The sequence below is a fragment of the Colossoma macropomum genome, unplaced genomic scaffold (assembly GCF_904425465.1).
Source record: "Colossoma macropomum unplaced genomic scaffold, Colossoma_macropomum, whole genome shotgun sequence".
NCBI lineage: Eukaryota > Metazoa > Chordata > Actinopteri > Characiformes > Serrasalmidae > Colossoma > Colossoma macropomum.
Genome location: NW_023494793.1, coordinates 3,980,529 through 3,999,068, shown reverse-complemented (window position 1 = coordinate 3,999,068; position 18,540 = coordinate 3,980,529). Strand labels below are relative to the sequence as shown.

The window sequence follows — 18,540 nt, the reverse complement described above, 5'->3', positions numbered from 1 at the left end:
GGACACACCAGCCAGAGGATTTCAACATCATTCAGTCTGGAAAGGACAAAAACTGCTCCTTCAGTCCAGAGAGGTTCAAGAGAAAAACATGGCTAACTGTGAGTGTAGCTAAAAACTCTTCTGCTTTCCTTGCCTTCCATTTGCTCTGGTTTCACTTCATGGATTGGTGGACTTTGAGAGAGAAGATTTTGACAAGTTTGCCCAGATGAAAGATCGTCCTGCATCTTTTCTTTTTGAGCAGTGAACGTCTCTTGCGAGTCATTCTGCATTATTATAAGGCGTGTTATTCCTAAAGCCTGGAAAGTGTGTTTCCCTGCTCTAATATGCTGCTTTGGATATGTAGTTGCAGACCACAGTGATCGTTACTGCTAGATAACTTTGGATTTGTAATGCGATGCTGTATAACCAGGTTTTGTGAGGTAATGTCGTTATCATATCACTCATAATCCTTCTTTTCCACCAACTCCTGCAACGTTACGTTCATGTGTGAATGTGTGATTTCGTTGATGGAGTGTGTTTGTGTTTGGATCAGGATTGTGTGTAGTTTAATTGACGAGTCGTCTGCTGCCCCTGCAGTTTATTGTGCCCCACCAGGCTTTCTGTGCCAGAGACACCACTGTACTAACTTACTACATCTATTAGTTGTTAGGACTATTAAAAGCTTAATGTTTTGCTGTTTGTTTTGCACAGGACTATACTGAACCAGGTTGGAGTCAAGGTGCACTAGTGTCTTTTGTCAGTGAGTTTAATTCCACACTTGTTGTTCAAATATATGAATCTGGTCAAAAAAAGCATGCACATGTTTTACTGTTGCTTTTTTGGTGGGTGTGCTGGTTAATGAGGGTGTGCAGGGTGTTAATGTGATGGGTAGCACACACTGTGTTGGGTAAGGAAGGCCTGTATTCTGCTATATTAATAATTCAGCAGAAAACCTTCCCCAGACTGCTGCTCACACAGACACGTCGGTAGTTTTTGGGCTCTGATTTGTCTCCACTCTTATAGATGTTACTAATACGGGATATTAGTTTCCTATTAGTTTCTCTGCTCTCTGGGTTTGGAGTGAGCCTGCCAGGTCTTCTTTATGACCACACTCCCTCTCCATCTCTCTCTGTATGTCTCTCTCTCTTATTCTCTCTCTCTCTCTCTCTCTCTATTCTCTCTCTCTCTCTCTCTCTCTCTCCTCTCTCGCTCTCTCGCTCTCTCTCTCTCTCTCTCTCTCCTCTCTCTGTCTCTCTTCTCTTCTCTTCTTTATGTCTCGCTCTCCCTTTCTTGACCAGCTTCTTTCTGTTTACATCCTTCCCTTTCTTTCTTTCTTTCTTTCTTCCTTTCTTTCTTTCTTTAACTCCCTCCTGTTCGCTCTGCCCCATTCTCTTTCTCTTTTTCTACTAACTTATTTCTTTCTCTTTTTTCTTTCTTTCTTTCTTTCTTTCTTTCTTTCTTTCTTTCTTGTACTAACCATTTCTCTCTCTTTCTCCACCTGTCTATCTATATCTCACTTTCCCTTTCTCAACCAGTTCTTCCTTCTTTCTTTCCTTAACCTCTCTCTCTCTCTCTCTCTTTCTCTCTCTCTCTCTCTCTCTCTCTCTCTCTCTCTCTCTCTCAGTACAGTATATAATTGTCTAAATGCCACTTCAGTCCCTGCTGTTTCTCTCTTGTATACATCACTGCCCAACCTACAATTTCTGACTTTATTATACAGGAGAGACTCTTAAATGGTACATATATATGCGTGTGTGTATGGGTGTGTGTGTGTGTGTGTGTGTGTGTGTGTGTGTGTGTGTGGTTTCGTACCTCTGACAAGTGTTCATGTTCTTATAGGTTAAGAATAGTAAACGTTTCACACTCAGAATATGCTTTACACACACACACACACACACACACACACACACTCACACACACACACACTAACATCTCTGAAAGGAAACAAATTGGGGTTTTGCCTTTTTTCCACTTTGAAAATGTCAGCATTAATGAATCGCATGAAAATATGAGTGTTTCTGCATCTGTGTGCACACACGTGTGTGTGTGTGTGTGTGTGTGTGTGTTTGTGTGAGAGACAGGAAAACATACAGACATTGTTCTTCAAAAAATGACATCCCCAGAGGAAAAAGGAGAAACAGGGAGGTGTGTGACACTCAAAGTGCCCATAACACGTAAAATCAGGCGTTTCTCGCGTTCAGCCTACAGCACTTCAACCCCTCCCACTCACGCAGAAGTGTTTCAGCCAAGACTGCTTTTTGAATAAGGTATTATGCATGGCAGCCAATCAGAATAGAGCTTGTTTACATACATCAGTCTTAAAGGCACAGTAACAAAAACAGCCTGTTAAATTTGAAGGGATGAACAGAGGTTGGAAGATGACCTTATAAGAATTGTTTCTGACTGTTTTTGGTACACAGAGCATGTAATTTGACTGGTCTATTTCTTCATGAAATCTACACACAATATAAAGGACAACAGGCATTTTAAAATGATGACAAAAGCTGAAAACAACAAAAATGGAGATTTTAAGCAAATATAGGAATCACTGCATGTATGTATACTTTATACACTGATCAGGCATAACATTATGACCACCTCCTTGTTTCTATGCTCCTGTTCTTCAGTGGTCAGGACCCCCATGGACCCTCACAGAGCAGGTACTATTTGGGTGGTGGATCATTCTCAGCACTGCAGTAACACTGACGTGGTGGTGTGTTAGTGTGTGTTGCGCTGGTACAAGTGGATCAGACACAGCAGTGCTGCTGGAGTTTTTAAACACTGTGTCCACTCACTGTCCACTCTATTAGACACTCCTACCTTGTCGGTCCACCTTGTAGATGTAAAGTCAGAGACGATAGCTCATCTGCTGCTGCACAGTTTGTGTTGGTCATCCTCTAGTCCTTCATCAGTGGTCACAGGACGCTGTTGGCTGGATATTTTTGGTTGGTGGACTATTCTCAGTCCAGCAGTGACACTGAGGTGTTCAAAAACTCCAGCAGCACTGCTGTGTCTGATCCACTCAGACCAGCACAACACACACTAACACACCTCCACCACGTCAGTGTTACTGCAGTGCTGAGAATGATCCACCACCCAAATAGTACCTGCTCTGTGAGGGTCCATGGGGGTCCTGACCACTGAAGAACAGGGTAAAAGGGGGCTAACAAAGTATCAGAGAAACAGATGGACTACAGTCTGTAACTGTAGAACTACAAAGTGCACCTATATAGTAAGTGGAGCTGATAAAATGGACAATGAGCGTAGAATATATATATATATATATATATATATATATATATATATATATATGTATATATATATATATATATATATATATATATATAAAGTGAATTTCAGGATTTCTTATTACTTAATATCTCCTTTCAGTGGACGAGATAAGACTCAAAAATCTGACCTTAACATGGTCAGTGTCACAGATTTGCTTTTATTTCAGCTGTGACTGTGAAGTAGTGCAGATTGTTAAATATATTTCTTCTTCATTTTTCAAGTCAAATCTTTTCTGTTTGAATTTTTTCATAATTCTAAAATGTTCTGTTGTGATCAAGTTTAAATGAAAAAAAAAAATCCTGATTTTCTATGTGATCTCAGACTTTTGGACCCCAGCTGTGGATTAAGTCCTTATGCTTCTTATCCAGCTCAACTCTTGGCACTCAGCCAGCGTTCGACACGCTGAACTTTGTGTGTTTATTGATACGACAATACGACACACAGCGTCTGCATAATCTTCAAATCCCCCACTGGAGGATACTCGCAGTGTGAGGATCAGGCCCCACGGCATGAATCCCACCTCTAACCCCAATATACACAACTCCACCAGGCCAGCTGACCAGAGCCAGCTCCATACACACTGCAGCCTCAATGAACACCAGCTCACAGCAGGCTGCATGCTGGGTGATAAGAGCAGCCTACTGCCCCGCTGTACGGGGTGACAGCAATAAAAACTGGGCAAACTGACCTACAAATCTAATGTGTTCGGCTCCTGTGTGGGCTGTGGATGTCTTATTAACAATTTCTGTCATTTCTATTCGATTTCACTTTGAATGAAGGCATCATCGCTCATTCCATTTCTCTGTTATGGTCCATTGTTGTTGTTTCATTGCATTCCACGTGTTGGTATTATTTTCAGGTGGTATTAAACCTGTAGAGGAGAAGACTGTTGCATATTCTCTTGATACTCGGCAAGAACAATTATTAAAAATGTGAAACATTCCTCACAGAAACTGTGAAATATTTCCACGCAGCTAACATTTTCATTGTGGCTCAAACTGTTTGAACACATCTTTGAAGAATGGCTCAGGAAAATGAACAATGCTGAAGCTAGCTTTGTGTTTTATAGCTTTTATGCAAATTTTCCATTCCATTTTCCATTAAACACCCAAAGGCACCAGAATGTGACTGCTGCAATATGTAAGGTGAAACCGGAACTTGGATTAAGAAGCTTGCAAGCAAAAAGCCATCAGATTTGTGGAACGCAAAAGGCAAAAACAGTGTTTTTCATCACAATTTTCTCATTTTTATTACCATTAAAATGACTTGTAATCTCTTAGATTTTGACATTTTTGTGTAGACCTGTGTTTTTCACAATTTTTGCCCAACAGGCAAATGCATTTAACCCCATGCGTCTGTTCTACAGTTGATATAAACTGAGTCTGCTCTACAGTTTCTCATTAGGTTGAATGAATAACCGACTCTAAATGTAGGTATTGTGATATAAACTGAGTCTGTTCTACAGTTTCTCGTTAGGTTGAATGAATAACCGACTCTAAATGTAGGTATTGTGATATAAACTGAGTCTGTTCTACAGTTTCTCATTAGGTTGAGTGAATAACTGACTCTAAATATAGGTATTGTGATATAAACTGAGTCTGTTCTACAGTTTCTCATTAGACTGAGTGAATAACTGACTCTAAATGTAGATACTGTGATATAAACTGAGTCTGTTCTACAGTTTCTCATTAGGTTGGATGAATAACTGACTCTAAACGTAGGTATTGTGATATAAACTGAGTCTGTTCTACAGTTTCTCATTAGGCTGAATGAATAACTGACTCTAAATATAGGTATTGTGATATAAACTGAGTCTGTTCTACAGTTTCTCATTAGACTGAGTGAATAACTGACTCTAAATGTAGATACTGTGATATAAACTGAGTCTGTTCTACAGTTTCTCATTAGACTGATGAATAACTGACTCTAAATGTAGGTATTGTGATATAAACTGAGTCTGTTCTACAGTTTCTCATTAGGTCTGAATGAATAACCGACTCTAAATGTAGGTATTGTGATATAAACTGAGTCTGTTCTACAGTTTCTCATTAGGCTGAATGAATAACCGACTCTAAATGTAGGTATTGTGATATAAACTGAGTCTGTTCTACAGTTTCTCATTAGGCTGAATGAATAACCGACTCTAAATGTAGGTATTGTGATATAAACTGAGTCTGTTCTACAGTTTCTCATTAGGCTGAATGAATAACCGACTCTAAATGTAGGTATTGTGATATAAACTGAGTCTGTTCTACAGTTTCTCATTAGGCTGAATGAATAACCGACTCTAAATGTAGGTATTGTGATATAAACTGAGTCTGTTCTACAGTTTCTCATTAGGTTGAATGAATAACCGACTCTAAATGTAGGTATTGTGATATAAACCGAGTCTGTTCTACAGTTTTTCATTAGGCTGAATGAATAACCGACTCTAAATGTAGGTATTGTGATATAAACTGAGTCTGTTCTACAGTTTCTCATTAGGTTGAATGAATTTCCCAATTCATCAGTGTATTTATTGGTTGCAGAAATATTGTGCTCCTCTAGTCTGCCAGTGTAGGTGGTTTGATCGTGTTGCCTGGTTACCTGTTTTTTGATCATAGGTTTGGCTACACTGTACCTGCCTACCTGTTATCTGTATATGGATAACGATGTCTGGATTTGCCCGAATAACCATCCATCTGCCAGCAGCCTTCATGTGTTACATTCCTCTGCACCACCACATCACTCTCTCCTTTCGTTTATCTCTCTGCTCACTGTTTTCCCTCCTCCTCTCCTGCACACTCCACTCATCATCCTAACTGATAAGGCCCAGCTGACCCCTCAGCCAGAGAACAGATTTAACCATTAGAGGCTGCCGTTATTTCTGATGATAACAGCATGTTGTAACTTTTTATTAATCATTTCTCAGGTAGAGAAGACAAATCTAGATTCTGAACACATTAAAAGAAGATATTCCACTCTTCTGGGAAGGTTTCTAAAATATTTCAGAGAGTGTCTGTGGGAATTCCTGCCCATTCATCCAGAAGAGTATTTGTGAGGTCAGACACTGATGTTGAATGAAAGGGCCTGGCTCACAATCTCCGTTCTAGTTCATCCCAAAGGTGTTTGATTGGGTTGAGGTCAGGGCTGTTTGAGGGCCAGTCAAGTTCTTCCACACCAAACTCACCCAGTCATGACTTTATGGACCTTGCTTTGTGCACTGGGTCTCAGTCATGCTGGAACAGAAAAGGTTCTTCCCCAAACTGTTCCCACAAAGCTGGAAGTGTACAATTGTCCAAAATGTCTTGGTGCTGAAGCATTAAGATTTCCCTTCACTGGAACTAAGGGTTCTAGACCAACCCCTGAAAAACAGCCCCATAGCATTATATCATCATCCCTCCTCCACCAACCTTTACAGCTGGCACAGTGCAGTCAGGCAGGTAACGTTCTCCTTACACTGTCACTGTGAAGTTAATTCTATAACGGCGTAATTATGAGGGCTGTCACATGTTAACATGATAAACTATGAAAGCTACTACTATTTTTGATGATGCTAACATAATTCGACTCATTCGAAATAGTGCAGGCTGAAGCCCAGCTGCTTCAGAATCAGTGATAGTAGAGTCTTGTTCAAATACAACTTTTAAATGTCTTACCTTCAGCAGACCCCACTGGACGACACTCACAGGAGAACTACGGATAAATCAACAAGCAGCAAACTAACAAAAGCAGCGGCTAGGTGGAGCTCCAGTTGTTCTCGAGAGCCTCCACCATAGTATATATAATGGTGATAATTGAAAATATCAAACACCAAGATGAAGCTTTTATTGTCTGCTGATAAAGCTGGAACAAAATACCTGCTTCATAAATGAAAAACAATCTTTCTTTAGGCTCAAATTTGAGCTAATAAGACAAATCAGACCACAATTAATTGCAATCAACCACACAAAATAATCAGAATAGTCGTGATTGACCACAAAATAATGTGTTCACTCATGATTATCATTGGACAGCCCTAGCAAGTACATTTGAATAGCATAGCCAAACAACAGTAATAACTCAGCAGGGTTAAAAGGCAGTGAGGGGGCAGCGACAGGCTGAATAAACTGTCCTGAGAGAGCGTTTATTTCAGTGCTGTTCTGCCGGGAGGCTGTAATTGAAGCTGTCTGCACTGTCCTGTTATCACACTTACTGTTTCTCCTCAAGAGTCTTTCTTTAGTCTGGGTTTTCGGGTTGATGTTTTGGCTGGACAGAGGCCGGAAAAGGCCACAATACTGCTGTCATTCTGTCGGTAGTGTGTTCTCACGTAAGCAATAGAACACAAAGGAAGTGTGTTAAGTAACGTCACGTCATGATTCATCATTCAGTCGCAGTAGATCATCACAGCCATGATTTTATTAATCATAGGTGCTCTACAGCCTTTAAATCAGAGCCGAGAAAAGGGAAAAGTAAAACCAAAAAGCCCCTAGTTTGAAATATATATTCAATATTGGCCACAAAAAGTAGTTTCAAATGATTAAAGTTTAGCAACTGGTGGTCAGTGGTTTGATACCAGTATGGTACAGATAGAACGATTATCCGTCAGATTGTTTGGTCAGAAATGTTATATAATTGTAAATGTAGTGGGGCATCCATGCATTCATTCATCCGTCCACCTATCCATCCATCTATCCTGGACAACTTACTAGAACCAGCAAAACAAGTGTTTATAGGTGTACGCCACCAGAGGAAGCTGCAGTTTAAACACGTTCTAAATGGTCAAGTGTTGTTTGCTGTTTGGTGCTGGTTGCTGTCCGTGGTGCTGAAATGCTTATAGGCTCAGTCTCACTAGTGTAGCAGTAATAATACTATCTAAAGGGGTGGACAAAGTAACAGAAACACCACAGCTTTGTCGGGGTACGTTACTCACGTAGAACATCTTGTCTCTATCAGGCTTCTATCAGGGTATCAGGGTTCTATCAAGGTTCTATCAGGCATATTTGTCAAAATTATGTTATTAACTTCTTAACATTATGTGAGGTGCTTTTTGGACTCTTTATATAGAAAACAAAAAGGTTCTGTCTCCAAAGTCAAACTCTAACTTAGTTCTATAAAGTTCTATCTGCGAGCCAATCAGCACTGCGAATACACACAAGAGGACCAATCAGGTTCTGGTTCTTTGTCATGTCGTCACACTGCTCAATAACTGTGGGAAAAGTTTTATAAAATATGAAAACGTGTTGCTGAAACTGTTCTGTCTGTCTTCTTGTGGATCTTTATGAACTCGTATTGTTTTAAATTTTATAAATATTAAGACTTAAAGGTAATTAAATAGTAGACATTTGAATTGATGAGGTTTTAATTACAACATAAAGTTTAATTTCATTAATTTATCCATCTTTTCTTTTTCTTCTGTCTCCCAAAATAAGACATTTTGTTGCATTAGAGTCACATTTCTGATACAGAACTAAACCTCACACAGCCTTTAGACTGACCTGCTACACTGACCTGCTGAGACAGTTTATTACAGTAGCTGGTTGCTGTGAAACCTAAAGGACACCTAAACTAATGGTTCCTACCTAAAACTGACCTCTGCGCTGGATAAAATATTTAGCACTGACCCTTATACTTAATTTGCAATGAAGATTTATCCTAAAATGAGAAATAAATGTTATAAAAATAAACAAATAATAAAAAATTAAATGCCATAATTAATATTAATATGTATATAATGTATATAATAGTAATTTTATGTTTTAAATCAAATTATGAGTATAAACTGTTTGTGCTTTTTGAAAATCATTGTTTCTTTTCATGTTCTGCCAGATAGAACCTCATAATCGCAAGCAGAAAGTGAGTTCTCAGGATTAGAAGGTTCCGTCTGCATTTGGCCCATTCTAAAAAAACTAATTTACAGATCTGATAGGATTTTGATATTGAACATTTAGAACACATTTAGGGTGTCGGTCAGTTTCGTGTATAAAGAGCCGTGTTCCACATATCAGTTTTGCTACTTGGAGTCTAAATTATTTGAAGCTCAATATCTCAAAAATACTCAGAACACAGACAGAACCAGTGGAAGCGTCCAAAGGAGCCGCACTGACCAGATATTATTTGGGTGGTGGGTCATTCTCAACACAGTGTTGCTCAGTGTCACTACTTGGTTCAGAGTGGTTCGCCAAGCAAAAACATCACGACAAGAGTGTCTCTGTGGTCATAAACTGGCCATTAATGAGGTGCTAGAGGATGGCTAACACAAACTGTACATAGGGCCCAAAAAACCAAAGTGGACCAACAACAGGGCAGTTTCTGATAAATTGACCAGTTACAGCTGCACCGCTGTGTCTGATACACTACTGCACTACACTCACTACCATGTTTGTGTCATGTCTATGCCGAGAATGGACCACCACCCACAAAATATCTGGATAAAAGTGGCCCTGTGGTCAGTAACTGACCAGTGCTGAATAGGGAATGGGGGGTGGTACATTGTGCAGTAATAGGTGGGTTATTAGGTAATTTGCCTATTCACACTCTGCCCACAAATGCATTCATTCTTGGCACGTGTTTGACAGACTTTACTGAACGTTGGTAAAAATTCATTCAACCCGATAAGAAACTGTAGCACAAAATGCAGTTTTAGTGAAAATGTTCATTTTTCACATTGGGTCACTATATTTGTTTGAGGTCAGTAGAAAAAATGTTGAATTACCTGTTTAAAATGCTGTGTTTCCAAATTGTGTTGTTATAGCTAATCAATATTAGGCTGGAAAGACTACATATTTGCCACCATGCTAACACTAGCTTAGGGGTCGGCAACCTGCGGCTCTTTTACTGCTCTGTTGTGGCTCCACAGCAGAGTTAGATTAGTAGGTAAAAATAAAATAATCCTCCTTTACAGTAAAATAAAGCTCTGCTGATCGTTCAACACAGTTTAACAATAAATGGTCTTAAACTCTGGAGTTAATGTAGCACTGCTAATTCACCCTTTAACCCTGAAGATTGGCGCACCAACTGCTGGTCACCATAGCAACACAGACAAGCTTAGCTAGTAGCCAACGAAACGGCAAAGAGAGAGATTTAAGATTAACATTGATCATTTGGAGACAAATGTAATTATTTGTGTTTATAATCACTCCAGCTGGTTTCCTGATGCGTTTAATCTGCAACCAGAAACTGTCAAGCACTAAAAAGTCACACAGATTCTTGTTTGAATTTTCCCGTTCCACCTTAAATGGAGCAGCAGTTATATTCTGGCACCTTAGGCACCATTTAAGGTGGAACAGGAAAATTGAATGAGAAGCGACTTCAGCCTCGTAAAAAGTCGAACGTTGAGAGACATTTTACAAGAAACTGTTCTACTTTTGCGAAAAGTTTCCTGCTGGAGATGTGAGAAAAGCAGCTATAGCTGAGCTGAAGCTTCAAAGCAGAGCACAAAGTAAGTCTGCGTTTTCATTTATATTACATTTTTAGCCTATATTAGCACATTAGCACATACTGAGACATGTTTACAGCCAAGATGGTGAAACGTTACTTCAATAAAATAGACATAAAATTTTGAGGCTCCCAAGATGGTTTGATTTTTGTTGAAAGAACAAAATGGCTCTTCTTAACGTTTGGGTTGCGACCCCTGAGCTAGCTTGCTCACAATCTAGTTTCTCATAGGATTGAATGGGATCGTCTTCTGTGATAAAATGGATTTGTGGGCGGAGCATGGATAAGACAACTGTACTCCTACAAACAGGAGACAAGTTAGGAAAAAACCTGAATAAACGAGTGGAGAAACAGACCGAGTGCAGCAGAGCTTCCAGGTGGCTGTACTGCGTGACACAGTTAAACATTTAACAGTGAACTCCTGCTCTGTGGCCTGCATAAGAATTCAGAGCAGGGTCAGTTGACCTCAATTTAGGATGAAGACGATCAAAAGGAAAAGATCTAAGTGACTTTGAAAGAGGAGCTCATTATTGGGGCAGGAGCTTCAGTCACAAAGGCTGCTCAACTGGCGAATGTTTCGATAGGAAAAGTGACCAAAGTGACCTCTACATTTAGATCTAGAGGTAAGAAAGATGTCAGTAATGCACATTCAGTGAGTGTGATGCACATAAATTAGTGTGAAAGATGACTGAGAGCATCAGTGCAGGATGTGATCAGATTATCAGTATAAAATAAGGATATTATGTTAGAGCTGCAGTGTAAAAACCCCTCCTCACAAAGACGAATGACCATCTGAGAGGTCAGTGGTGTAAAAAACATCAGAACTGATCTATAGAGGTGTGGAAAAAAGTCATCCTTCACCATGTTCTCCACAAGTGGGGGAGTGCATGTGCAGCGTACATTAACCCCCTAAAATCCTAGGCTTGTTGCGTACTGAGGCTTTTTATTCAGTTACTACAGCACCTTCAGTAAAAACTGTGATACTACCACCACCATATTTCACAGATGAACAAGTATGAAAATGATGCTCTGGCATTGACAGTTACTAGGTCATAACCTCATTTAACCCTCCTGTTATGTACCCGTTATGTACCTGTTATGTACAAGTTTAAAAATACAGGAAAAATATTTTTAATAATATTTGGAGCATGAAACTGTCTGCTGGACGTCTGGCTCATTTAGCATGATTTCAATTGAAATGGTCAATTTGTTCCAGAACAGATGTTTTCTTTGTACTAGTCAACATGCCTCCATGATGGAAAATGTCAAAAATGTTTAAAAAAGTCTAAGAATAAATTAAACAAATGTGTTGTTGCCAATGTACAGACAAAAGTGTGAAAATGTTTTTTTTTTTTAATAAAAAATCAGTGAATTATTATAAGTAAAGCATGATCTGTAATGGGTGAGAAACTAACTTGGATTAAATTAATATTCATTGAGCTAAAGATAATATTTATAGAGAAAATATACGTTTTTTAACTACTTTTGGATGGTCAATCAGGTCAATCTGACCTGGGAACATTATTGCTGTTCATTACAGTTAACTTATCAGAGACGGTGGACCAATTCTAGACATCGCTCTCCACCACCATCATCAGATCACCACAGATTATCCGAGGGACCATCTTTTGAAGACTTGTAGAATCTATATCTAGGTGGACCGAAGCTGTTCTTGCAGCTCGTAATGGCGGAGAACCTTGGGTTAGGTGTTCCTCACATGACTTTTAAAATCTTAACAGATTTCTAAAACGGAGAACTTCACAAACTTAGTCAGTTTGTCACTGGATTTCTAGTGTTTTTGTCGTGAGGCACTCAGACTAGACGACAGGGCAAAGAGAGAGAACACACATAATGAGTTTGGGCTATGAATAAGAACTCAAACTCCCAGATCTCCTCAGATCACACGACACAAACAAAGCTGAACTTACTGGACCTGTTTGTGCTTTTATGCACAGTCGAAAGCACAAGCTGGGCATTAAAATGGGGTTGAGAGGTGCTGATACAGTGAGAGCTGGAGAAATGTACATTTACATTTACAGCATTTAGCAGATGCTGTTATCCAGAGCGACTTACAAAAAGTGCTTTGTCTATCTAGAGGAAGTATCTTTGCTAGTTACCAATAGGTTAGAGAGAAAGCTGGTCCTGAGCTCAGATACTGCTAGAAACAAAGGTCCATGTTGATACCCAGAGAAAAAGGAACAGAGTTGAACACAGAACAGTGCAATACAAATACATATCAATAAGTGCAGTACAATACATTACATTACAATCAATACTTCACTACAATATGAAATATTTCACTACAAACTGGCAGCTGAGCTGAAACAGTGAAAGAGAGTCACGTCTGGAACCAACATTATAAACATTATAATGGCTCTTATCTGCCTGTGTTTCACACACAGCTCCTCTGTCTCCACTGTTCATGCCCGTCTCCAGCTCCTCTGTTCATGCCCGTCTCTTCACCTGTTTCTCGGCTCTTCTAGCTCTCTGATTGGCTGTTGTTTGAATAACCCCTCGAGTAAATCTCTGACCTTCTCACACTGCAGGACTTGTGAACTTTTTGAGTCGTAACTATCACACATGTCTGATAATATCAGAGGGTCTGTGGTCACTTCAGAGTTTGATTGGAGGGCGAAAGATACTCGTTTCATTGCTCACTCTACCAGAACATCAATCGCTTCCGATCGAGCTCCCAACCTGGAAAATCGCCTCAGATTATGAAAATTCAGGGCAAATCGGGCAAAGTATCGTGTAAAGTAGTCGTAGCTTTACTTTACAGGATACTTTACACAATACTTTGCCCGATTTGGGGCAAATCGGGCAAAGTATCATGTAAAGCTGGGCCTATTTTACACGATACTTTGCCCGATTTGCCCCGAATCGGGCAAAGTACCATGTAAAGTATCGTGTAAAGTAGGCCCAGCTTTACTGACATTGTATGATGCTTTTTCCTTTAACTTCTCACCCGTCTATAAATAGTGGACCTATAAGGCCGTGTGACCTTACATAATCTTCTCCATCTCCATCTGCTAATACAGCTCTGATATCCAGCAGCTGCTGTTGAAAAGCTATTATTTAACATGGTATACTCTGTAATTCAGTTCAGTGCTGAAAGCAGTAATAATACCTCCCTGTGGGAATTAGGACTTTTCATTCAGCTCTAAAAGACGCGGATGTTAAAGTGCGAGCTTTATTACTGATGGGTCACATGCTTTTAGCAGCATTTCAGTCTTTTTTTAAGTGTGGTCAGCTACTGTGTCTCTGGGAGAATGACCATCTGCTGGTTTTAATAAAAACATAAAATAAGAACTTAAACTCCGCCCTAAAAGCAGCACATTGCATAAAGCTATGATGTTGTGATCTCGGTGACGATTCATTCAGTGCAGATGTAAATACACTGGGATTAAAGCTGGCTTTCCGCACTTCGACCTTCAACCTCAGAGTCATTAAACTCCTTTATCTCTCTCTGCTTTTCAGAGACATGAAACAAAATGCAGAGGAAAAAAGGCTGAAACAGATATAAAGTTTTTTAAGCACAAATACGCAGAAAAAAAAGTTAGTTTTAACTTTTAAAGTCCAAAGAGAGGAAAGGAAAAAAAAACACTGATAAAAATAAAAAATATAGTTTTGACTCAGGACTGACTTGAGACTTTCTTGTACTGACTCAGGATTTGAGACTTTCCTATACTGACTCAGGATTTGAGACTTTCCTGTACTGACTCAGGATTTGAGTCTTTCCTGTACTGACTCTGGATTTGAGACTTTCTTGTACTGACCCAGGATTTGAGTCTTTCCTGTACTGACTCAGGATTTGAGTCTTTCCTGTACTGACTCAGGATTTGAGACTTTCCTGCACTGACTCAGGATTTGAGACTTTCCTGTACTGACTCAGGATTTGAGTCTTTCCTGTACTGACTCAGGATTTGAGACTTTCCTTTATTGACTCGGGACTTCACTTGAGACTTGCCGGTACCGACTCAGGCCTTAACTAAAGACATTCCTTTACTGACTCAGGATGTGAGCCTTGTCTGTACTGACTCAGGACTTGAGACTTGTCTGTACTGACTCAGGACTTGAGACTTTGCTTTACTGACTCAGGATTTGAGACTTTCCTGTACTGACTCAGGATTTGAGACTTGCCTGTATTGCCTCAAGACTTGAGACTTGTCTGTACTGACTCAGGACTTGACTTGAGATGCGCTTGTAGTAACTCGGGACTTGACTTGATACTTTCATGTACTGACTCAGGACTTGAGACTCACCTGTACTGACTCAGGACTTTAGACTCACCTATACTGACTCAGGACTTTAGACTTGCCTGTACTGACTCAGGACTTAAGAATTGCCTGTACTGACTCAGGACGTAAGACTTGCCTGTACTGACTCAGGACTTTAGACTTGCCTGTACTGACTCAGGACGTAAGACTTGCCTGTACTGACTCAGGATGTAAGACTTGCCTGTACTGACTCAGGACGTAAGACTTGCCTGTACTGACTCAGGACGTAAGACTTGCCTGTACTGACTCAGGACTTTACTTGAGACTCGCTTGTAGTAACTCAGGACTTGACTTGAAACTATCATGTACTGACTCAGGACTTGAGACTCACCTGTACTGACTCAGGACTTTAGACTCACCTTTACTGACTCAGGACTTTAGACTCGCCTGTACTGACTCAGGACGTAAGACTTGTCTGTACTGACTCAGGACTCAGTGTGTGTTTTGAAGGTGGTGTTCTCTCAGTATCAGAGAGCCTGTGGAGGCTGTGTCTTTGTTTTTCCTGAACTTACCGAGCTCTTTCCTCATTTTCTCTGACTCTGACTCAGTCCCTCAGTGACAATCTCAGCTTTATTCTCTTTTTACTGCCGAATAAATCTGAAACAGTTTGCATTTGCAAAAGAAAGACCACCCCTTTGAAATGCAGATGGGGGAAAAAACTCTAAAACAGTTGAGAAATGTTTTCTGTTCTTGCGGCTGTATTTGTTTAATTACCCTCAGTGCTCTTACCTCGTTCTGCTTTCTGGCTCAAAATAAATCCATTAACTGTGATTTGCTTCTGCTGACCCGAGCCAGGCTTTATTCCTAAGATCATGTCACATTAAAAAGATTTGGTTTTCAAATAAAAGAATAAAAAAATAAAAAAATAAATAAATAAAAATTAAGGGTTCTTGTTGGAGTCGAACTTGGGCATCATTTAAAAATGAAGATGTGTCTTGATTAGGTAAGAGTGACGAATTAGCATAGAAGCTAAGAATAACATTCAGTATCAGTTTATTTGAATAGTCCACTGTAGATGCTTTGATGATTCAACATTCAAATAAACAATAAACATCCTGATTGCTTGGTAAAGAGTTAGGTAGCCAGTTAACATAATAATATTTATTCTTGCAATTACTAATTTACATCTTACCCAACCAGAAGCTCAGTTATTAGGGCTGGGAGTTGATCCCAAAGACTCAAATCTCCAATTCCAGATTTTCAGGGACTTTATTAAACAATGTTTACCTAAAAAAATACATTCTTCCACAACACATACATCAGTAAATTCTTTGTATTTTATTTGTATTATATTTTATAGATTATAGTATTATATTAGAGCTGCAAAGCATAAACCCCTCATTATAAAGACGAATGACCATCTGAGAGGTCAGTGGTGTAAAAACCATCAGCACTGGTCTACAGAGGTGTGGAAAAAATCATCTGGTCAGATGCATCATCCTTCACCATGTTCTCCACAGGTGGGGGAGTGGATGTGCAGCATACATTAACCCCTTAAAATCCCTGTCTTATTACATACTAAGGCTTCTTATTCAGTAACTACAGGGACTTCAATGCAAACTGGTTGAGCCTCTTAGGTTATAGAAGTGTGTATAAAACATTGGGCTCTAAGCAGTTAAGCAAGGGTTGTATGTTGACATCATGATTTCTTTGTGAAAAAAAACTTAGCCAGCTAACATTATTAATATTTCAATATTGCAATTACTAATTTACATCTTACCCAACCAGAAATTCACTGGGAGTTGATCCCAAGACTCAAATCTCCAATTCCAGATTTTCAGGCATTGAGCTTTGGGCTTGATTAGGTCAGTAAATTGTACATACATACATCAGTAAATTGTTTGTATTCTATTTTAAACAAAGTAGAAAATAAATGTGCAATTTGTTACAAAATAGTGTCTCACAGTCAATATTTTCATATATCATGGTAAAAACAAAAGTCTTTCAGAAATCACTGTTAAGCAGGAGCGGTCATGCGTGCACAAAGGGCAGATTTTGCCTCTTCTCTTGAGTGGTCGCAGAAACATCCAGCTTTGCTGGACGTGATCAAAGCATCATTATTTTTCCGGTAATGTACAAGCTTCTGTTCACTTGAGCTCTCAGTGTAATTTTACAGGTATCATGCTGGTCAGACAGATGACGGCAAGCCAGATATTCCATTGTTTTCAGCAGAGCCGCAATGGAAAATTCTGCCACCGCAGTCAGGAGTATCGTTTTCCTGTCTTTTGCCGTCGACCGCAGCGGTGGAATAAACTGAATGTTGATTTTTTTGGGAGCCATGGATGCTAAATGTATTGTTGTTGAACTCCAGATGAACCCAGTATTATACAATAAAAAAAAAATAAATGAATACAGAGCGTCCTCCTGGTTTTTTTCACCTTAAATAAACAATCTACTCTGCTAAAGCTCTACTCTGACAATCAGCTATTTTCACCAGTAACGCTGTCACCATGCCAACGATTGCATGGCTTCATGCTGCTGTCGGCCACAAACAGCTATGAAGTGTGAAATTACTGTTTTTTTTTTTCAACGCAAATATGTGAACACATCATGAGGTCTTATTCAGGTAAATTGCTGCTTCAGTCTTTCCATCATTTCAACTCTGGCTTGCCTTCACAGTGGCCCCCAAGTTCCTGTGCAGATGTGCACGTGTGAATCGGGAAAATAATTAAGTGGAATCGACTCTTGGAATCAACTCCAGCTGCTCATATCAACTTGTAAATGCAATCGATTCCTGAATTTCTGGATTCAAAGAGCCATATTGCAGCATTTATTTATGATAGTAGGCAGTCAGCGGCACGTTCTGTCATTATCTGTGATGGTGGAATAAACTGGATGTTAATTTGAGAGCCATGGACACCGAACAACCAGGCCCACACAGTATTATTTAAGTTACCCTTCATTAACCCATCCGTGCAGTGAAACACCCACATGCACTAGTGACTGCACACACCAGGGGCCAGTGAGCACACTTGCCCGGAGCGGTGGGCAGCCCTATCCACAGTGCTCGGGGAGCAGTTGGGGGTAAGGTGTCTTGCTCAAGGGCACTTCAGTCAGGGGATTGAGCTGGCGACCTTCCGGTCACAAGGCTGGTTCCCAAATCTCCAGCCCATGACTGCCCCCTCAATTTAACAAAACATTCAAACAGAGCGTAGCACTGAGCACCTCCTGCCTTTTTCCGTCTTAAATAAACATCTGACGCTGCTTCAGTTCTTCTCTGATGATCCACTTTTACAGGTAATGCTGCCACCATGGCAGTGTTTCCTTCACTGCATGCTGCCATCAGTTTTAGACCACTAAGAGGCATGATTTTGTTTTTTTAACACTCTGTAAACACAGAATTACAGTTATGCTGTTCAAGGAACAACAAAGGATTCAATAAGACAATCCATACACCACAACCTCATCATTAGGGGGTGCATTTCAGACCCCACAACAATTTGATTACATTTCTTTAGGAAACTATTTTGTGCATCTTAAAGTCTCAAATTTCACTACAAGTCAGTTTGATTATAGTTATTTTTAAAAATACCCTGAACTGGAGGAACTATTTACACAGGTGGAAAGTATAAACAAGATCAATGCACCAAGCCTTTGT

The 18,540-nt window shown here is 39.8% G+C and overlaps 1 protein-coding gene across 1 annotated transcript in view; it reads left to right on the top strand.

Moving 5' to 3' along the window:
- Positions 1-18,540, top strand: part of si:dkeyp-14d3.1 (transmembrane protein 132C) — a 410,125-nt gene that overhangs the window by 259,788 nt on the left and 131,797 nt on the right. The window lies entirely within an intron of this gene.